The 24,074-nt window shown below is 42.4% G+C and overlaps 1 pseudogene; it reads left to right on the plus strand.

Annotated features, from left to right (window-relative positions):
• The first annotated feature begins 9,990 nt into the window (after positions 1–9,990).
• On the plus strand, positions 9,991–11,985 carry LOC143986693 (posterior protein-like; annotated as a pseudogene).
• Positions 11,986–24,074: the final 12,089 nt, after the last annotated feature.

The following is a 24,074-nucleotide window of genomic DNA, read 5'->3' on the forward strand; positions in this document are numbered from 1 at the left end:
CTTTTCTATTTGAATTAGAAATTTTGGAAGATGGTTAGTTATTTATATACATCTGTCACATCAACTTCTCATACTTGCAGTGTACCAGTGCAAAAAAACACACACATCTTATTTCATTTATATTACTTTTCTGCAGAAGAGAATGACATTTTGCAACCTGACTTTGGGGCCACGTATCTCGGGGCCACTTATAGCTAGCAACCCAAGGATATGTTGTAATGCTAGTTCTACTGTGTTTGCATACCAAATTTGGGGTTGTTAGCTATAAGTGGCCCCGAGATACATGGCCCAAAAGTCGGGTCACAAAATGACATTTTTCGAATTTGATTCGAATTTCGTTTGAATTCGTTAGCATTGCAATTTGGTAATTCGGATGCATCCGAATGTACGAATAATGAAAATTCGTCCGAATTTCGATTTGGAATGAAACGAAATGCACATGTCCATTAAAAAACCTAATTTGCGCATAGGTGTGCCTAGCCTACACATGAAAGCATAGTTTGCACATAAATATTATCGCCATGATCATTGTAAGAGGAATATTTCCATGGCCGTTATTTGTTCTTTGTTATTACTAAACTGAGCAGTAAGTGCTTTTAAGTTTCACTTGATCACCTGTAGGTTACGCCCCCTTTATGACCAAGCCATAGCGTGCTGCAGCTTTAACTGACAATTGCACGCTCCTGCAATGTACTACCCAAATTAAATTTATGTCCTTTTCCCGCCACATATAGAGCTTTTATTGGTGGCATTAGATCACCTCTGGGTTTTACATTTTTTGCTATTGAAAAAAGAGTTAAATATTTAAAAAAAATAATAATAATTGTTGTTACGGTGGCTGGACTTATCCAGCTTGCAGAGGGGTCCATATTCACAGGTGGTTAATGCTTTGCAAAAGAAACAAGAAAGAAATTTACACCATACATAGTTCACACAAGCGCGTAATTAGAAAGGTGGACTGGACATCTATATTTACTCGGCACAATCCGAATCCTGTCTTTTATATTTTATTGTGCACCAAAAAAGCATACTTTTTTTCTTAATAAATTGGGTTAATAAAAAAAATTTGCAAATCTTGTGCTACATGAAAAAAATGTGCCTAATCCAAAAATTCCATTTGCATTGTTTCATTATACGGGTTTATTCTATAATTGTTTCATGTGTTGATGTCATTTTCAGATTACAATTGTAGTTTAATTATGGAACCCATTTCTCTTCTCTTAGTGCTTTGCAGTTCCATAGCGCGTAAACGCAGGCAGGCGGGGTGCAGAGGGAAGCAGGTGCCTCTCCTCCCCCATGAGGTGGAGCTTTTAGTGGGTGGAGGGTAGGATGAGATCACCCAGATCCTGTCTCATCAAGGTTGGTGTCAGCATTGCATTTTGCGGAACATTACTTTTGTTTCAGGCATCCGACATTTACCATGTTGTGTTTGATTTTATTTAACCACTACAATACAGGGCACTTTCGCCCCCTTCCTTCCCAGCCCAATTTTCAGATTTCATCACTCTCGCAATTTCAATGACAATTGCGCGGTCATTCTACACTGTACCCAAATGAAATTTGTATAATTTTGTTTGCACAAATAGAGCTTTATTTTGGTGGTATTTATTCACGACTCCGTTTTTTATTTTTTGCGATATAAGCGAAAAAATAGCGTAAACTTTCTATTTTAAAAGAAATCCAATAAAATCGAATTTTGGCATACATTTAAGCCAAAATGTATTCTGCTACATGTCTTTGGTAAAAAAAAATTCAGTTAAGTGTATAATAATTGGTTTGTGTGATCACGGACATATGTACGCAAATGATCATGTACATATGTGTGCAGGTGATCACGGACATATGTGTGCAGATAATCATTGGGACATGTGATTTTAGTGGGACATATGTGGGGGACATGTGCTTTTATTATTGGGGACATGTGTTTTTATTATTTGGGGACATGTGTGTTTTGGGGACATGTGTGGGGACATTGTGTTTACACTGTGTGGTGACATGTGTGTTTTCACTAGACTGGTGATCAGTGAGTAAAAAGCTGTAAAAAAAACAGCTCATACTCACTGATCACCAGCCGGCTGCAGCGATCCGCTCTCCTCTCCTCAGTGACGACTTCCGTGTGAGGAGAGGAGAGCCGAATGCCTAGCAACCGGCTGTTTGTTTACATCACATGATGGCCGTGATTGGACACGGCCATCATGTGATCAGGAGGGCCAATCGCAGAGCCCTCCTGCCGATCCGAGATGCGCCGTGTCCAGGTGACACGAGCGCATCGGGATGTGGACGCTGCTCGGGAACGCACGCGTGCGATCACCCTACTTCTGAAAGACGTTCAGGAATGTCCACTCAGAAGTAGAGAGCTCCCACCCAGCCGTATATGTACATTGGCTGGGTGGGAAGTAGTTAAAGATCGTATTCAGGCCCAGCGCCGCTGGAGGCAGAGGGCGGAGGAGCAGGAGTCCTCTACGTCATCAATGTGCAGTAGGTACTGTAGTAGTGACCAGTGTTGGTTATCTTAGTTTAAAAAAGTAATTAGTTAAGTTACAAATTACTTCTCCCAAAAAGTAATTATGTTAGTAACTCAGTTACTACATTGGAAAAGTAATTAGTACTCAGCAAAGTGTGACTTTTTTTTATATTCTAAGGGGTGGGTCCAGTATTACTGTAAGCAAGGGGTGCGTTCCCCCATGCATGTCTATTTCCCCTCTGTACTCCCCTGCACGTCTATTTCCCCTTTGTACCCCCCTCCATGTCTATTTCCCCTCTGTACCCCCTGCACATTGGTTCCCCCTTCCACACATATATCTGTTCCCCTTCTGTACCACACTACACGTCTGTCACCCTCCCCCACAAACATATATCTGTTTCCCCTCTGTACATCTGTCCCCCCCCCCAAATTAAGGATTTGGATCGTTCCTCAGATCAGAGTCATGGATCGGATCATTTTTCGTATCATCAAATAATAAATGAATTTGCAAAAACCTGTGAAAATTCCACCACCATATAGTCCCCACTGTAATATCCACGTCATCTCCCCACTGTAATATTCACGTCATCTCCCCCACTGTAATATTGGCTGAGTATGGCTGATTACGGCTGAGCATGGCGGGATACGGCCGGGTACGGCTTGGTATCGCTGAGTATGGCTGGGTATTACCGAGTATTGCAGAGTATGGCTGGGTATTACCGAGTATTGCAGAGTATGGCAGATTATGGCTGGGTATTACTGAGTATTGCAGAGTATGGCAGAGTATGGCTGGGTATTACTGAGTATGGTAGAGTATGGCAGAGTATAGCAGGGTATGGCTGGGTATGGCAGAGTATATCAGAGTATGGCTGGGTATGGCAGAGTATTGGCTGGGTATGGCAGAGTATTATCAGGTTATTGCAGAGTATTGTCAGGGTATTGCAGAGTATTGTCAGGGTATTTCAGAGTATTGGCAGGGTATTGGCAGGGTATTGCAGAGTATTGGCAGGGTAATGCAGAGTATTGGCAGGGTATTGCAGACCATTGGCAGGGTACTGCAGACTATTGCATGGTATTGCAGAGTATTGGTAGGGTATTACAGAGTATTGGCAGGGTATTGCAGAGTATTGTCAGGGTATTGGCAGGGTATTGGCAAGGTAATGCAGAGTATTGCAGGGTATTGCAGAGTATTGGCAGGGAATTGCAGAGTATTGGCAGGGTATTGCTGAGTATTGGCAGAGTATGGAGGGATGGCTATGGGCACTACAGATCCAGCCCACAGCACTGCTGCCATCCGATTTCTCCCCTCCACTGTACAGATCTGTACACAGAGGGGAGAGAGGAACCAGCGTCATCATGATGCCGGTTGGTTTACAAGTGATCGCTCCGTCATTTCACTGAGTAATCACATTGTAAACAGCCGACGGGTGCACCAACATGGCTGCCACTCCGGAGCTAGGCTGAAGCCGCGGCTTTTCCTAAGGCCGAAGCCGCAGAGAGCTCCGGATTGCAGCACGTGACGATCCGTTGCGCCCCTAGTGGCGGTCGATGTAATTGCGGTAATGCCGCCCAAGTAATGGGAACGGCGTTACCATGAGGGGTAGAGCAATCAGTTAGATTACTCGTTACCCTCTAAAGTAACAGCATTAACCGTTTCCCGCCCGCCCTATAGCCGAATGACGGCTATAGAGCAGGCGCTCTCATCCGGGAGGCCGTCCCTGGATGTCCTAGTGTTTACTTGCGCAATGCAAGCCGCCACGGGCGTGCATCGGGGAAGTTTTGTGTTTGCCGTGTCCCCCGGAGACAGGCAAACACATATCGCTGTAAACGGCCAATCACAGGGGCCGTTTACAGCGCGATTGGCCTATCCAATGACAAATGATCTCATATGTAAACATATGAGATCATCTCTCAGCGCCGCTCTCCCTCCTCACAAAGACAGTGTGTGAGAGGGGAGAGATGAACGGCTGCAGCAGCCGTAAGTGGAAAAAAAAAAGTTAAAAAAGTGCCATCCGCCCCAGTGCCATCCTCCCCAGTGCCATCCGTCCCAGTACCATCCTCCCCCAATGCCATCCTCCCCCAGTGCCATCCGCCCCAGTGCCATCCTCCCCAGTGCTACCTGCCCCCAGTGCCACCTGTTAGTGCTATCTGTCTCCAGTGCCACCTGTTAGTGCTATCTGTCCCCAGTGCCACCTGTTAGTGCTATCTGTCCCCAGTGCCACCTGTTGTCAGTGTCATTTGTCCCCAGTGCCATCTGTCATCAGTGCCACGCATTAGTGCCATCTGTCATCAGTGCCACGTATTAGTGGCACGTATTAGTGCCATGTGTCATCAGTGCCACGTATTAGTGCCATGTGTCATCAGTGCCACGTATTAGTGCCATGTGTCATCAGTGCCACGTATAAGTGCCATCTGTCATCAGTGCCACATATTAGTGCCATCTGTCATCAGTGCCACGTGTCATCAGTGCCACGTATAAGTGTCATCATTGCCACGTATCAGTGCCATCTGTCATCAGTGTCACGTGTCATTGTCCTGGTGCTCCAGGGCCTTCAAAAGTGTAAAAGGTAGTCAACAAGTTAGATGTGTAATTTATGCTCCTAGAACACCTGATGGTGCTCCCTGCATGTTGGGCCTCTCTATGTGGCCAGGCTGTGGAAAAGTCCCACACATGTGGTATTGTAATACTCAGGAGGAGTAGTAGAATTTTTTTGGGGTGTCATTTGTGGTATACACATGCCATGTGAGAAAAATAACCTATTACAATGACAATTTTGTGGAAAAAAATTAAAAATTAAAATCTTAATTTTGCAAAGAATTGTGGGAAAAAATGACACTATCAAAAAGCTCAATATTCCTCTTACTAAATACCTTGGGATGTCTACTTTCCAAAAAGGAGTCATTTGGGGGGTATTTTTACTTTCCTGGCTTGTTCAGGTCACAAGAAGTGAGATAGGCCACCAGTACATCAGATGTGATCAATTTTGTATGATTCGCACCACAGCTTGTAGACTCTCTAACTTTCACAAAGACCAAATAATATCCACTAATTTGCGTTATTTTTACCAAAGATATGTAGCAGTATAAATTGTGGCCAAAATTTATGAAGAAAAATTAATAATTTGCATAATTTTGTCACAGAAACAAAGAAATATGCGGGTTTTTTTTCTAAATTTTCGGTCTTTTTTCATTTATAGCGCAAAAAATAAAAACCCCAGAGGTGATCAAATACCACCAAAAGAAAGCTCTATTTGTGGGAAAAAAAGGACAAAAAATTATTATCTGCAGAGTAATTGTCATTCAAAGTGTGAGAGTACCGAAAGCTGAAAATTGGTCTGGGCAGGAAGGGTGTTTAAGTGCCCAGTAAGCAAGTGGTTAAGTAACACCGTTTACTTTAACTCAGTTACTTACATAACTGGTAGTTACACTAATACAGTGGGTCCTTTTCCATTTGTCCAGCCTTCCATTGTCAATTTCAGTGTCATTGCTTCCCGTTCAAGTAGTGACAGGTAGAACCTCTGCGACGTTCTGTCAGGTAACGCAATCACTTGCGTAACTTACGTAATCTGACATAATCTGACAGAATTACGCTCTGAACTGAGGCGCCAGATCAGTGGCGGTGCACCTAGCACACGCCGATGGAACCAGCACAGGTAAGTGCCTCATTTAAAAAAAAAAAATGTTTACAGATGTTTTCTAAATGAAGGGGGAGACTCAGGAGGAGGAGGCTGAGGCGGCAACCCCCACGTGTAAGTTAGTATAATTTTGCTGGTATCTGCTGCTGAGTGATCATACATGTTTCAATGTTTTTGTACTAATGTGTGAAATTGTTGTACACTGCAGATTGTAATGTTCTTTTCTATATTAATCATAGTCAACAGCTGCTGAGGCTGTGCAGGAGGTGGAGGAGACCTGCCCTGTAGAGGCTGCTGGGGATGCGGAAGATGGTGAACAGCCAGACGTGACAGATCCAGAGAGTAAGTACAACTTTTTTAGTATTTTCCAGGCAAATATAGTATTTTAAATATGAAATGCTGATGGCATACCTTGTCTAGAAATGGTCGTGATTTATTCTGCAAGGCTTCGGTTTAGCTGGAATTATTAATTATTAGTCCCCCTCTGCAGCTGATTCCAGTCTTTCTGTTAGCGTGACCTGTGCTTGTTATTTCCTCAATGTCACTTCCCTGATCACCCCACCTTCTCGCTGCAGTTCAGATTCCTAATCTGAGCCAATCACTGTTAATCATAATCAATCATTGTGAATAACACAGCAGGCTGGAGTGGGAATATACAGCTATTGGCTGGCAGTGCCTGGACATGTTCAATCTCTGTCATGCCCCTATGCATGCATTAACACTTTCCTCATGATGTCTGGTGCCTCCTCTTTGGCATCATCTAAAGCAAAAAATTGTAAATGAGCTTGTGACCTCGTAGATCTTTGTGCAAGCAAATATCTATAAAAATTGAGTCTTTAGGCTATAGTTCAGACTCCAGAGTGTATTGTGTTGCACATTGGCAAGGCTGTTTGTTTTGTTTACTGATATATTTTTCGCGTATCCTGGAGTTTTTCTTTAACTGCTCCTTTTTGTCTAGTGGTTTTTGTTTTACAAGTTTTAGACATACTGATCCTTGGATCAACAGTCGTCGGACATATTTCCATGCATCCTCAGTTATTGAAGGCTCAGGGAGAGACCAGACCACTGCAGTAGCAGAGGGGAGCAGATGAAGTACCGGCTGCCGGGATATCGAAGGTTCAGTAATTGTAAATTCTCTGTTATACCTCCATGCCTAGACCAGGAGTGAATAATCTACCTAGCCTAGAACAGAAGTGGGGCTTATTCAATCAGTGGCCATACAAAATTATCAACTTTAAAAAGTAGCCTGCTATATTTTATTAAACAACTTTTTATTAGGTCATCCCTAATGCAATGGCTTGAATGGCTTCTCTTTGGTGAGTGTAATGTTAATATCTGGTATAGCTGATATGTTTTTCTGCAAGTGCAACTGATCTTCCATATTTGCGACAGTCAGTCAGTCTGGATGAGGTAGATTAGTTAGTGGTGGTCACTGGTCAGCACTTAGGCCTCCATTACACTTAAAGATTTTCTCCAGCCGGCCATGTCACCAAGCGGATAAAATCTTTGGGAGATTCCCCTTTACAGTTACACTGCTCAGTGTGTAGAGGGGAATGCCTTTGTACTCTGGCCAGGGAGGACACAGCTCTGCCCTGGTCAGAGTACAGTAAAGTACTACACCTTCCTGCGCAGCTCTGCAAACTTGGGAGGACACAGCGAATTGACACAGACACCACTATCTTCTACACACAAATTGATTAGGTGCATCTCACTGAATATCAAAAATAGAAAACGGGTATGTAGAAGTGAAAACAGCTCAAGATGTTACATGATTGTCTACAAGGGCTGGTAGATAATTGACTTTATATAAGGTTAGGATGTAGAAGCCATGTGTATTGTATTATCTATCTAATGTATTTTCTTTTCTTCACAGGTGAAGTCTTCGTCCTTCACCTCCACCCAGTGGACGAAAGGCCTAGACCTGCCCGCGTCTGGTTGGGCTCACTGTCCTTCCTCCCCAGCGGATTCTCCAGGGCATGTTCTCTTCCACCCTCCACTATCCCCCCACCTGGACACACCCATTGATGCCTCCTCCCCAGTGTATCCTGGTGAGGATTCTCCACCCTCTCCAGTACACATCCCCCCTCCAGAGCCACATGTGAATGTGTATCTGCAGAGCATTGTGTAGGTCCAAGAGAGACAATATGTCGTAACCAGGAGGCTATGTCACTCTTTGGCCCTCCCCAATCGCCGGCAGCTCCGTAACCATGTGGCTCTGGAGAGGTAGCAACGTAGCCCTCGGAGGCAACTGGAGGCTACTCGGTACCTTGGTGAGCAGATGGCTGGGATCAATATGTCCCTACAGCAACTGGTCACCAGGTTGGGGGAGAATATTATTTAATAATTTTTTTTTTTTTCAGTTATGTTGAAAATAAAAAATAAATTGTTTAGAACTAATTGTTTTCTTGAGTTTTGCTTACCTTGGTAGATTCATTATGTGATGTTTATCTAAATGAACTAGTCCATGTATTGTTACAAACTTACTAGAGGCCTTATAATTGTAGTGTTTCTACATTTAACCATCAGGCTGAACTTAGAAAATTTAAGAGATTTCTCTCTACACTATTTCAATGTGCAAAGGGTAATCCCATGTATATTGTGTCCAGTCACGCCTTTCAGCTTTCCCCCCACCAGAATACACAGCATATAGTTACAGCAGGGGTTAACCATACAGCCTTCAACAGTTCACAGGGCATAGGTTGCAGGCTTGCAATCATGAGGGCAACAGTTAACCGGACAGAGGTTCACAGGCTAGCTCAATCACAAGGGGCAACAGTTCAAAGGGCAGTCATCATTTCCAGGGCTTGAGTAACATGGCAGCAGGATAGATTACTTACACTGGTGACTTCAGACAATTGCAGATGGTCATTGTTGGATTTAGTATAAACTCATTGGTGTCAGCCTCATGATGTAATATCATGGAGAACAGGACACCATCCCCCGGTTGGAATGCAACCAGTTAAAACCTCTATTGTGACTTCAGATTAGAGGCTCCCATCTCTCTATGTGGGCAACTCTACATGACAATGATGGCTCCGATCTGTCTGTGAGGACAAAAGATGGGCCTAATGAGAGGGAAGGGCGTCCGAGATCGAATAACAAGATGTGACCCCAGCCGGAGCAGTTGCAATTCATGGACAAACACTGCCCACCAGAGGCCAATTATGGCAGGACGGTCAGAGATATTTAGCCTGGGGGAGGAGACGCCCCAGAGACACTGATTCGTCCACAGGCAAAGGGGGGTGGGCAATGGGATGTGGTGTGGGTGAGGTGTGTTTATCAAAAAGGGAATGATTGAAGAGAGCTTCCTCTCTCCATCACGAGGCTCAGCCACGAGGATCTGCTAAGTATACTGCTTGTATTATATGTTCTGATTGTAAGCTTTGTGATATTGTAATATCTTTTTAATACTTTATGTTAGCTTTCCTAATTTCTTGGGAAATAAATAAGATAGTGTTTTACTAGCAGCAGTGTGTGTGTTTTCATAATTACTTTATATCAGTGTGCCTAGCAGGGCTTTATAAACTAGATAACTATGGGAAGAGACAAGTTAATAGTAGTTTGTAGAGTACTTAATGTCCTTCAAATGGCACCCCAGATAGCATGTGGCAATCCTAAAAGCTGCATAGAACCTACAGGGCATAAGTGCTCAGATACAAGGCAGCTGATAATGCCACAATAAGTGTGGTGAGTCTTTTCTATGGATAGGCAAAACTTTAATAGTTTTGAATGATATCAGGTAAAAGTGGTAAAGAATTAAGAATATTGAATGCTAGAAGAGCAATTTGTTTTTTTGTGAGTTGTAAGATTTCGTTTAGTTTAGTACTCAGTGCAGTGTTGGAACGTTAGTACAAACAAAATTGTGTATTGTGTGGATTGTATGGTTGTGAAATGGAACTTGTGTATACATATGTTAAAAAGTATGCCTCTGCCAGTTATCATTCATGTGCAGATGAAACTCTTGAAAGCCAGTGTAAGGTGTTATTGTCTCAGTGTCAACAACATAATAGCAGATTATCGGGCAAACAGCTAAAAAAAAGTTAAGAAAGAAAAGTTGGCTAATGAAATTGCAGTTTTGCTCAGAATTAAATTTATATCTGAGCAAATGGGGGAGAAGTAGGAAGCAGAGAGGAGACGTCTCGGGAAAGACATAGCGAAAGTCAGTGAAAACCTTCTAAAGATTGCAACAGCCTCCAGTAATGAGATGGGTGAATTGCGTGCTAAAGCAGGAGATTTGTCAGAGAGAAACAGTGAGCTACAAGAACAGCTCCATAGGTACAGCATGGACTGTGATATGAAGAGCAAACTTTTAGAGTCATTGCCAATAAAGTTGTCAGAGATGGAAGAGTTGGTTATGAATTTAGAAAGAGAATTAAATAAATGTACGCTCCCAGCTTCTTACTACAGAGAAAGTTATGGTATCTCTCAATGAGCACAAAGGAACATGCCAATTGGCCGATATCTGCACAATCAATGAGGAGAAGGGGCGTGATGAAACACAGTCTGCTATTGCACCTATAGCTTCAAAGCGGAATGAGAGTTTGATTACAATCCAAGAGAGAATTACTTTGTGCGAGATTTTGGGTGAATTTAATGCCCTGGAATCACCAATGAGTCTGTCCAGCAAATTTGAAGCTCTAGTAGTTAAATTCCATTTGAGTAATGAGGATGCATGCTCTCTTCTGAAAGCATGGCTACCAGGACCTTTGGTAGGCCAGTTATCGGCACAAGTTAATGATAACTTAGCAGATGCAGAGGTGCGGAGGAAAGAGTTGCAGCGTTTTGTGGACAGTGGTGATAATGATATGAGTGATTTACAACGAATGAAATTTACGAGAGGAGATGATCTAATATTGTTCTGTAGTGAGTATCTTGCATTGTATACGAAAGTGTTCAACTGTCCTGACTTATTGGAGGACGATGCAAGTGTCATATAATCAATGGCCAATAAGTTTTATGTAAGCTATCCCACTAGAATGGCTCTGAGGAATGCTAGATCCTACCAAAATGTTGTCAATATCCTCCGAGACTTCGGTCAAGAGTCCAGGGAAAGGGAGTATGAGTCAAAGGCAGATGTATCCGTAATAAGCAGAGGTACAGGAAGGCAGAGAAAGTTCAGACATTGTAAATGGAATAGGCATAGACATAGATTTCATAAAGACCTTAAAATTGCTAGCATGGAACAGGAAACCCCAGAAGTACAGGTATCTACAATGAAAACCCCCACCCAAGACAGGGACAGCATAGCTCAAAGGCCTGATATGAAAGATAGCAGCCAGGACAGATTACACAGTTCTGAAGGAGAGATAAGAAATGACAGTCCACACCCTAAGCACAGCCAGCAACAAGACAGGATGAACATTCCAATATTTGCCCCCTGGGCTAATCTACCATTCTGGCTTGTATGTAGTTGGACGCAAATTGCATTGTCATTTTTCCTGAGTAATATGGCAACGTTTACCAATACTGCTGCGTAATATAGAAAAGTATGGCAACTGTATTGCAATTAATGGGAAAGGCTTTGGGGACTTACAAAGTCAATTGTCATGATAATTGTGTGTAATCACTGTCTTTGTGTTCCTTTTCCAGAGACCATGGAAGAAGTAAAACGACTTTGGATACTAACATTTGTGTTTTGTTTGCAGGTCTGTCAAAGTGAGAGCAACAGTGGGAAAATATAGCAGAACAGGGGTTAGATTATTGTAAATGCATAATCGATTATCACATGGTACCATGAGCTCATTAATTAATTGTTTGCAAACAATGAAAAATAAACAATAGTACTAAAGAGTTACAAATGAAGCTACAATGTTGTGATGAGATACATATGCTTTGTTTTTGTTTGTTTTTTGTTTTTCTAACTAATTGTCTTTCAGATCGGAATGAGCACTCTTCTCAGGAGAAAAGTCCATGGATGTTGTTAACTAAAAGTTGAGTGTTATTCTACATTTTTTTTTTGATATTTGTTTAGTCATCTGTTTTATTTTTATTTTTGTTCAGGTGGAAAGATTAGTATGTTTAGTCCACCTGAAAGGGTGGTAGTTGACGATGCCCTCAGTTAGCAGCTGGAAACCATTTTAGCCGCTGGAGTTTGGTGTTTTTTCTTTGTTTTATTTTCATTCAGGTGGAAAAGAGTTCCAAAAGGTTTAGGCTTTGTCCACTTTAAAGGGGGTAGTGCATACATCGTAAAGATACAGATAAATGCATTGTCTTTTTAACTTTTAAAATTAGAATTTTTGAGCAGCAACATTGACGTTCGTTAAAAATTTTTGATCATACCATGGGGATCCATTTTAGAGTGGGTTCAGCCTAAAGAGGTCATGGTTGTTTGGATAGTTTGGTCAGAGTTGCAGAAGCCAGGAATGCTAAGGTCCTGGGCTCCAAGGAGGGAACTTCAAGTAAACATGGTAAGAGAGCAGATATTGTGGATAAGAATTTGATACTGCTCTTGTTTTTCACTTCCAGAATCCTGGTGGAGCGAGATTGGAGAGGTTTATGGAACATGGATGACAGATGATCATCTGGTTGGCAGTTTGTCTGTGCCACACCACACCACAAATTTGTTCTGATAAACATCAGGAGAGAAAAAAAAAACTGAAAGATTCAGATTAATACTTTTTTTTTTTTTTATTATGGACAATTTGGTGCTAATGCTGAATCTGAAAGACTGTGCCTAGCAAGAGAACTTGTGAAATATTTTTGCCGGAGTCTCTCCTGATGAATGCAAACATGTTATTAATACACGTGCAATGGGTTGGAGGTTGGGGAAGGAATAACACATCCAATCCGTCAGAAACTGAAAATGTAAAATATGTGTTTTTTGTTGAAGGGAGGAGTTGAAAGAAGAAAGGTTTTTTTAATGTATGACATGTGGTGACATAACGGAGTTAATATGGTGCAGGTACCCAGGAGGCTGGCACTCATGCATAATAAAGGTATCTGTTGGCCAGACTAAAGGGTGCCAGGTGACACATCAATGGGGTGAAAACTTCCTCGTAGGGGTGGTGTCTCAATCCTAGTGGTCCTATAGAGAAGCTTTCGGTTACTGGACATGTGGGACACCAGAACTGGACATGGGGAAAATACGCCTGGTTGGTGTCTCACCTGAGAGGTTGAAACCCTGCACAGATAATGCCAGTGAATACACACAGGAGCATGCTCCGTTAAAATAAAGGGAACAAACGCTGGCTACCAGGGTACCATATACCTTCACCACATGGCGCTGCAACATCTCACAGTGGTTGATAAAAACCTATCACCCTATATGTGCTGAGTATAAACTGAATCAAGTGCGGTCATTGTACCAGTGATTTACTCCCAGAGATGTGCGAACACAGAATGAGGTCCATGCAGGATGCTTATTTCTGAGGAGTAACCTGAAAGAGGAGGGGTGTATTCAGCACTATATTGGGGGGGAATAATAGCTGGGATGGGTGTTGTTAATGGAGTGGACATCAGCCTCCTGAGGAACAAACTCACAGCCATAGTTTCAGAGAAGGAGCGTGATTTTGTTACCCAGAGAGATTGGTGGCATCCCTGATAACATTCAACAAAGTCACAGAAACACCCAGGTTAGAGTGGCTCCGGATTTTGTCAACCATGTTGAGAGGTTGGTAAAGAGTATGATTGTACCAGACAGAAATCTGTCATTGGCTCTGGCGTGCACGCCGTGGCAGGTGGAAATATCAGCCAACATCAAGCTGATTGTACCGTCTCTGTATAAGGGGCAGTGGCCTGATGAGTTTGCATCACCGCTCAGTAAGATTTTGCCAAAACACGTCGCTTACACTAATCCAAAGTAGTGGTCGAATGCCTGGATGGGCTGTACTAATTTGGATTGTGAAAGGTGTTATGCTGTATGTTCCCATATACAGAAGTGCGGACACGGTCTGTATATTTGGTGGCATCAATTGGCTTACTGACTGGGGATTCTATCTTGTTGCATTTGAGGCTAAAGCACCCACATGTGATCAGAGAAGATGAAAGCTGGAGGCAGGTTGATATTTCCCTCGGTCGGAAGCATGGCCAGGATGTCCTTTGTATGCCAGGTCAATACATGGGGATGAACGAATAATGTTGGGAGGTTATTTCTCTCTGTGTTCTGGATGGAGAGATCATTGCTGGGAAGGAGGCACCCAGGTATTATTTAGGACATAGGCGAGTTTGTTTCTTTGTCCTAAAGAATATCGGTGTAGTGTTAGTCATGGAACTAGAGGGTTCCTTGAACCTAACCATAGGTAGAGGTGCATGGTATAACATGGGCATGCTCTCTGAAATCCAGGCACAGGGGTGGAATTGTGTGGGTTTGGTCATTGTTGTAAATGTATGTGTAGTTAAACTCGCTATTTATCTAGAAGGGTCTCCCATTTCTCTATGCAAGTTGAGGGACGATTTGACAGTAAGGTCTCTGTGTATAAGTTAGAGACTTTGCGGCCAAGTCAGAGCCCTGCAATACTGTTGTGAGCAAGCCTGTCGAATCCCGACCCATATTTACAGTAAAGGGTTATAGGAGGTTGGGAGCGGGGTGCGTAATACATATATATGTATATATTGTGGTAATAAGTTGGTGTATTTTTGTGGTATAGTGTGACCTATGGGTATTGTAGGCTAGTAATAAGGGCAAGAAAGGCCCTCCTCAAGACTCGGTATTTGAAAGCTGGTTGATATGTTACTCTGAATGTGTGCTGGTGAATGGTGAATGAATGGACACCCCTTGCCTGTACTGCCGTCCTGAAGATACAGAATGGTGACATGGAAGCTGTCGCTGAAGAATGATGGTGGTGTGTCACTCAGTGGCAAAGCGGCACTTGTTGGGAAGCACCACACGGTAAAACAATTATGGACTGCTCCATAGGACCCGTTTCTGCACATGTTGAAAAACACAACACGGTAAGACCATTATGGACTGTTCCATGGGAGCTGTTTCTGAAGCACATGTTGAAAACCACAACACGTTACACAGCTAAGGACTGTTCCATAGGTACTGGTTCGGAAACACATGTTGGGGAGCCACACACGTTAAGACAGTTATGGATTGTTCAATAGGAGCCGTGTCTGAAGAAGGGTGGTATGCGCCTTTTAGGCGCAAAGCGAATTTTGGAATTGAACATGAATTAATGTTATACTTCTAAAGTTTCTACACATCTGTTTGTACAACCAAGCTCAGCCATATTGACACTTGCAATCCCACACATTTAAAAGGTATAGAGGAATGTGGCACCAAACAGAATCTGCATAGCAAAAGGAGTTATCTTAACCCCACCTGGTGTGCACGAAGCTTCAAATAGATTGATGATGAAGACGGCCCAGGGCACATAGACTGCAATACAGCCCCCAGAAGCCAAGTATGGCAAGACAGTCAGTAATATAAGGAGGACTGTCATGTGAACACTGATCCAAAGTAAATGGGACTGGCAGTAGGGTGCGGTTTGGATGGTGTGTGATTGTAAAAAAGGGATTGTTACAGGGAGCTCTCTCTCTCTCTCTCTGTTCGCTGCACAGAGCCTCTCATGAGGCTGTGGTTCTGCTAACCTGATGATTCGGCCATCTTGAGGCCTACTCTGGGTAATCGCTCCGGCCTAAACCTCATGGTGAAGGCCCTCTCCTGGTCTGAGCCTAGCCGATGCAGCACAGCCTCACGGAGGACCGTGTGATGAGTATCTTTCATATTCTTGTATTATATGTTCTGATTGTAAGCTTTGTGATATTGTAATATCTTTTTAATACTTTATGTTAGCTTTCCTAATTTCTTGGGAAATAAATAAGATAGTGTTTTACTAGCAGCAGTGTGTCTGTTTTCATAATTAACTTTATATCAGTGTGCCTAGCAGGGCTTTATAAACTAGATAACTATGGGAAGAGACAAGTTAATAGTAGTTTGTAGAGTACTTAATGTCCTTCAAATGGCACCAAGCGGCATATGTTGGATTCAGTATAAACTCATTGGTGTCAGTCTCATGATGCAATGTCATGGAGAACAGGACACCATCCCCCGGTTGGAATACAACCAGTTAAAACCTCTATTGTGATTTCAGATTAGAGGCTCCCATCTCTCTATATGGGCTACTCTACATGACAATGATGGCTCTGATCTGTCCTAATGAGCGGGAAGGGCGTCGGAGATTGAATCACAAGATGTGACCCCAGTCAGAGCAGTTGCAATTCATGGACAAACACTGCCCCCCAGAGGCCAATTATGGCATGGCGGTCAGAGATATTTAGCCTGGGGGAGGAGACGCCCCAGAGACACTGATTCGTCCACAGGCAAATCGGGGTGGGCAATGAGATGTGGTGTGGGTGAGGTGTGTTTATCAAAAAGGGAATGATTGAAGAGAGCTTCCTCTCTCACTCCATCACGAGGCTCAGCCACGAGGATCTGCTAAGTATACTGCTTGTATTGTGTTCTGATTGTATGCTACGTACTCTTGTAATTTGTATTGATACCTTATGTAAGCTTTCTTATTTCCTTGGGAAATAAATGAGACTTAATTGATTTTAGACCGTGTGTTTGGTTTTGTAGCTAATTGTTGTAGTATTGTGATATTAACGATAGCATGTGCTCAGAGTATAGATAGACTAACTAATCTATAGGGACTAGACAAATTAATACATAACTGATAATAATAATAGTTTGTATTTATCAGTTACTTCAGTCATGAAACAGGCGGAGGATCAGAGAGGGCCCTGGTGTCCCCAGGGTCAGAGATGGCAAATGGGAGGGGTCATGGGCATCTGGGAGCAGCTCAGCAGTGACCAACTAATCTATCTTGCATAGAATCACCTTTTCAGCTGTATGCTTCTTTGTGCTATGTTGTGTTGGTAACATATTCTGATCCTTGATTTGACAGTCTCTCCATCAAGAGAAACTGTCATGCTGTTGAGGTCATCTTTAATCATTGTCTCTTATTTCCAGACCAGCATACAAAAATGGTTAAATTAGCACACGTTGCTATTTGTATTTACAAAGACAGCAACGCATTAGCAGTAGCGCCACATCAAGGCTTCAACCCTTGCTACTGTCCATTCACACAACATTCATTCATGCAATCACGCACACTCTAGTCACTCTACACAACAATCATTACAAAAAAGGGTGATGGAAGGAATAAAGGGAAAATTTGGATTGCTTAAAAGAATATAATTCTATTTAAATCTTGGGGTCACACCAAAGACAACTGCTATTGTCAAGTGTTAAGAAAATAAAAAATAATTATTTTCCTCAACATTTGGATGGCTCCTCTGAGTCCCATCTATCTTTGCATGGTGACAATGATTCAGGTCTCACAAGTTAAGGGTAGGGTAACCCAGCTTGAGGAGGTTACATTTGAGGAAAGTTATGTGTTCCATCAAATGGGGTGTTAGTTGTGCATGGTGTGGATTAAGGATGTTCCCAGTAATAGAGAACTCTCTCACTTTGCACACTGGTTGGAGGACAGGATAGTAGTTTCTGGGCAACCATGCAAAGACCAGGCCACACACTTTTCTTACCATCCCAATAGGTCAAATGGTCCTCTGTAAGAAGCAAAGGTGCTTCATATAGGTAGGCCCTGACCATTTCAGAGGCACTGCTCTCCTCTTGATTACCTACTGCTTTACCTGCATCCACCAGATTGTCAAGTCTCTATCTAACATGCACATGCTCCAATCAGTTGTTTCATTCGTTTTTATTAAATTTTGTCATATACACCAAAAAGGAGTACAATTAAAGACAACTATCATACATTAGAACACAATTGCTGAAGTTTTTTGTGGGAAACTGCTCGACATAGTATACAATCATACCTAGGTGTCTGATACGTTTATTGCCCTAAGTCAAAAGAAAGGTGGGGTGTGAAGTCCCACCATCCCCAGGCACCCCATAGGGAACAAACTGTGCCATGGGGTAGAGCAACCCAATCCACCATGTAGTACACTTATGCAGGTGTGAAGACAGAACAGTTACCTGTCGTCGCTTGATTCCTTGTCAGTGTTACGCTATGGTATACATGCATGTAGTTGTACTTCAATGCAAGATTAAACCATAGATTTTGGACCGATATGACAGAGAAAAACTATAATTAAATTAACTTAAAATAGATAATAAACATAAACTACCACCATTTAAGAATTATGACAATATCAGCATGTCAAGAAGGAATTCCTGGAAATCTAGTGGACCATGTTAGCCAATTATTGTTGAATTGAGACATTGAGTTGAGTGAGTATGCAAAGAATCTTTCATATAGGTATTGGGTATTTACCCTGTGTATTACATCAGTAATGCTAGGTATTGAGTCATTTTTCCATTTCAGGTTACAGTTAGTCGTGCTACTATAATGATGTGGGAAGTTCCACATCTGTGTTTCGTAAGTATATTATCTATCCCCAAGTTAAGGAGGGCCAAAGCAGGTGTAGGGGTGAGAATGGTTCCTATTACTTTTGCTATTAGAGAAAATACTGAGTTCCAGAAACTTCTCACTGACTTATATTCCCATAGTATATGAAATATTGTTCCTCTGGAACCACAATTTCTCCAGCAGGAGTCTCTTGCACCCTTTAGGATATGTGATAGCCTCACTGGCATCAGGTAACTCCTGTATAATACTTTGAGAGCTAAGTCCCAGTGGTTAGTACAATGGGAATAATTGTAACTAGTTTGAGTTGCCTTGGTCCATTCTGACATAGCAAATGTGGTTTGCAAGTCCCTTTCCCAATTTAGCATGCTTGAGGATTTAGAGTGGGCTTGAGTATTTTGTAGTTTCTTGTAGAACCACGAAAGGCCTTTAGGTTTATTACAGGAGGTGGTTAGGTATTCCCAAATGTCTGGTCGTATGGTAAAAGATGAACTTTGGTTTTTGATGTTGTAGTGATGTAGTTGAATATCAATGTATGATAGTTTAGATGGGCGATTGGAAATATATTGTATATATGTGGTATCTTTTGTGAAGGTTCCCGCAGTTATTTTTAAAGAGGGGATGAGATATTCGTACATACCTAGGGTAACATCCTTCTTTTGTAGGGATTTGCTACTGTCAGTTTGTCCATTTAAAGTCCTCCATGCAGTCACCGTTGCATCGATGGAAGGGAATTTGGGATAGTACAGTGGCCTATGCGTTGAGGAAGCTAGTAAAAGTGATGGTATGTCTCTCCTTGCTACTATTGCTTGCTCTATTTGCACCCATAACTTATCTGTCATTTGGTTGAACCATGATTTAGCTTGGTCTAACAGTGCAGTGAGGTGTTAGTTGCCTAGGTTAGGACCCCCCCCACCCCCCCCTCTGTCTTTGCTTTAGTAGTATAGGGTATGAAATTCTTGCTATTTTACCAGCCTATATACATTTTCTTAACATTTTGTCTACTACAGTAAAAAAGGACTCAGGTAACCTGATGGGGATTGTTCTGAAATAATAGATTATTTTCATCAGTACAGTCATTTTGAAAGCTGCTATACTTCCTAGCCAGGAGAGTTCATGTGAAGAGATATGTGTTAAGTCATCTTTTATTGTATTCACTAGGGCAGTATAGTTATGTTCATACACAGCACTGGAGGGGGAAAGAAAGATTGATCCCTAAGTATTTCAAAGTTTTAGTAGCCCATTGGAATGGGAATTTTAATTTTAATGTGGTGAGATTGTGAGCATGCAGAGGATTTGTCGATGTTGAGTTTATAGTAGGATATACTTACAAATTTGTTGAGTACGTTTTGTGTCTTTTCAAGGGAAGTTGCTGGTGAGGTTAATGTCAATACCACATCGTCCGCAAATAAACCCATTTTGTGGTCTATGTCCGATACTTTAATGCCTTTGATATGGGAATCTTGCCTAATTGCTTTTGCCAGGGGCTCCATCACCAATGAAAAAATCAGAGGGGACAGAGGGCATCCCTGGCAGGTCCCTTTTGTATTGTAAAATGTAAAATGTATCTGACATGGCATTGGAGGTATACACTTGCACTGTTGGTGTAGTATACAGTGCAGAGATGGCTGACCCTATAGGACCCAAGAAGCCAAATGTGTTAAGTGTCACTCTTAGGTACCCCCAGTGAACCCAATCAAATGCTTTTTCAGCATTGAGTGTCAGGAACACTGTGGGCACCCTCTGAGTCTCCGCTATTCTAAGCCCTTGTACACACGGTCGGAGAATCCGTCGGAATGTGTCCTATCGGACCGTGTTATCGGATAATCCGACTGTGTGTGGTATGCAGCGGACTGATTCCGTCGGAATATCCGTCGGACAAAGTTTTCCAACATGTTGGAAATATTTTCCGACCAACTGGTCCGATTGGACAATCATGTGTAGCCTACTCCGACGGACAAGGTGCCACGCATGTCACATTCAAAATCCGACACGGAAGCGCTCGTTCAGGTAAAACTACTGCTTGTAAGCGATATAGCACATTTGTCATGCTGCAATGTTAAAAATTCTTTCATCAAGCGCATTCTCTTGTTCTTTACAATGCTGCAAGAACGAACTTCTTTTGATGCTTATAGTCACACACACTTCTCCCGAATGTATTTCATTACTCTTTTTTAACCATTTCAGCAATACAATTTTAGTTTGCGTCACATCTACACATTTTTAGATTTGGTTTATTCTTTTTTGGATGCTTTTTTTTTGGATTCCCTAAAAATCTAATTTAACCACTTCAGCCCCGGACCAATTATCAGCCTAAGGACCAGAGGTCTTTTTACAATTTCGCACTGCACTGCTTTAACTGGTAATTGCACGGTCATGCAATGTTGTACCCAATACGAAATTTGCGTCCTTTTCTTCCCACAAATAGAGCTTTTTTTTATGGTATTTGATTGCCTCTGCGATTTTTATTTTTTGCGATATAAATGTAAAAAGAAAAAAATATATTTTCTAATTTTTGTTATAAGAAAAATCGAATAAACTCAATTTTAGTCATACATTTAGGGTAAAATGTATTCAGCCACATGTCTTTAGTAAAAAAAATGTCAATAAGCGTATATTTATTGGTTTGCGCAAAAGTTATAGCGTCTACAAACTGGAGTACATTTTCTGGAATTTACACAGCTTTTAATTTATGACTGCCTATCTCATTTCTTGAGGTGCTAAAATGACAGGGCAGTACAAACCCCCCCACCCCCCAAATGACCCCATTTTGGAAAGTAGACACCCCAAGGAAATTGCTGAGGGGCATGTTGTGCCCATTGAATATTTTTTTTTCCCCAAGTGATTGAATAATGACACACAAAAAAAAAAGTTTACAAAAAGTTGTCACTAAATGATATATTGCTCACACATACCATAGTTATATGTGGAATTGCACCCCAAAATATATTCTGCTCCTTCTCCTGAGTACGGGGATACCACATATGTGGGACTTTTTGGGAGTCTAGCCGCATACGGCACCCAGAAAACCAATCACTGCCTTCAGGATTTCTAAGGGTGCAAATTTTTGATTTCACTCCTCACTACCTATCACAGTTTCGAAGGCCATAAAATGCCAAAATAGCACAACCCCCCCCCCCCCCCAATGACCCCATTTTGGAAAGTAGACACCCCAAGCTATTTACTGAGAGGCATGTTGAGTCCATGAAATATTTTATATTTTGCCACAAGTTGCAGGAATATTACAATTATTTTTTTTTTTTTTGCACAAAGTTGTCACTAAATGATATATTGCTCACACATGCTATGGGCATAAGTGAAATTACACCCCAAAATAAATTCTGCTGCTTCTCCCGAGTATGGGGATACCACATATGGGGGACTTTTTGGAAGCCTAGCCACGTACGGGACCCCGAAAACCAAGCACTGCCTTCCGGATTTAAATATAAAACGCTACCAAAAAAAACTGTTAGCGATCGCAGGGATCAGGCCTGACTCTGCAAACACTGCAGTTATGTGTTTAGTGTTTTGTAAATGACAGTGAATGATCGATACTGCACTTGGGTGGGCTGGGCGGGGGGGAAAAACGCAGGTGCTAGCAGGTATCTGGGCTTATCCCGCTGACGATGCATTTTTTGGAACCCTAAACTGCTGGGGACGCTAGTATAGATCTGATCAGATCAGATATTGATCTGTTCAGATTCTATACCACTACGGGAGGTGTATGCTTTGCGCGTGGGTGTTAGCGGTACTGGCACCAACCTAGCGCTGCCTGGGGCGACGCAGACCCTGACCCTAAAACCTAATTGATATCACCCACCGGGTGATCAGGGGGTTAAACCTTTATTGGGTAATAAATGGCGGGTGCCCTGATGCTATAAAAAGCAAACTAACTAACCAGAGTCACCCGTAACACTTATACGGTGATCACTGGTGAAAGGGTCAACTAGGGGCAATCAGGGGGTTCAAATTTTTATTAGGTAGTATATGGGGGTCCCTGACGCTATATAAAAACCTGACGGGGAACCTAATTAACTAACTGGCTAACCAGCGTCACCAGTGACACTTATACGGTGATCGCTGGTAAAAGGGTTAACTAGGGGCAATCAGGGGGTTAAAACCATTATTGGGTAGTATATGGGGTTACCTAGTGCTATAAAAACATGGCGGTGAACCTAAAAAAATAACTAGCTACCTAGCGACACTAGCGACACTAATGCAGCAATCAGAAAAATGATTGCTTAGTGACACTGGCAAAAGGGGGTGAAAGGGTTAACTAGGGGCAATCAGGGGGTTAAAACCATTATTGGGTAGTATATCGGGGTACCTAGCGCTATAAAAACCTGGCGGTGAACCTAAAAAAATAACTAGCTACCTAACGGCACCAGTGACACTAATGCAACGATCATAAAAACGATCGCTTAGTGATACTGGCAAAAGGGTGTGAAAGGGTTAACTAGGGGCAATCGGGGGGTTAAAACCATTATTGGGTAGTATATCGGGGTACCTAGCGCTATAAAAACCTGGCGGTGAACCTAAAAAAATAACTAGCTACTTAGCGGCACCAGTGACACTAATGCAGCGATCAGAAAAACGATTGCTTAGTGACGCTGGCAAAAGGGGGTGAAAGTGTTAACTCTAGGGGCAATCAGGGGGTTAAACCTTTATTGGGGGGTAGGGGGGCTACCCTGGACCTAACACTAACTGCCCTGACAGTTTTTACTGTCACAACTGACACTAAATGCAGTGATCAGAAAATAAATGATCACTGCAATCAGTGACACTGTGACTGGGAGGGGGGGCGGGGGGCGATCGGGGGGGGGGGGGGGGTTTGTGTGCCTATGTGTGCCCACATGTCAGTGTAGTGTTGGTGCACACTTATTTTCACTGTTTTCCTCGTAGTCCGGTCAAAAAGACCACCCGAGGAGAATGACATCACTTCCTCCCTGCCTGTGTTTACTATACACAGCGGGGAAAGCTTCTCATTGGCCAGGAGCGATCGAGAGGGGATGGCCAGAAACCAACGACGTACATTGCCATGCGGCGGTCCTTAAGCGGTTAAAGACAGTTTGCTAATTTCTCCTTTTTTTGTTTTTTGTTTTGGTGTGTAAACTTACCACAACAACATTATTTTATTTTTGATATTTTGTTTTTCTTTTTTAATCTACAGGAGGTTGTTTAGTGTTGTTAACCCTTGTTATTTATTGCACTTTGTTTTTTTTTAAATGTACCTGCCTGCTCACAAATAAACTGGCCTTTTGGAAGGAAAACACATGCACAAGTATTTCTTCAAACAAAAAAATACCTTTATTTCGGTGTCAGTAACAGATAAAGAGGGAAGCAGCAATGTTGAAACTGGGGAGATTAGCGAAGCCTTTGGCCCCCAGGGCACACATCAACTATTTAAACGCAAAAATTGGTGGTCTGAGGAGTACATGTCTGAGGGAGAGAAGTCTGGTCCTGAAGTCCATAAAACCCGGAAAACAGCAGCAGATGACATCTATGTTCCCAGGCTGTGGTACTACAACAGGCTGCATCTTCTGTCAGACCAGACTAAACCCAGGTCATCACTCTCTGGTCTTCCTTCCACGCTTCCTTCCAGGCTGTGGCTGTGGTGCTGGAGGTGTGGCAGAAGGAGGAGGA

Source organism: Lithobates pipiens, unplaced genomic scaffold, assembly GCF_037356315.1.
Source record: "Lithobates pipiens isolate NorthernLeopardFrog02 unplaced genomic scaffold, aLitPip1_a1.2 Scaffold_18, whole genome shotgun sequence".
Taxonomy (NCBI): domain Eukaryota; kingdom Metazoa; phylum Chordata; class Amphibia; order Anura; family Ranidae; genus Lithobates; species Lithobates pipiens.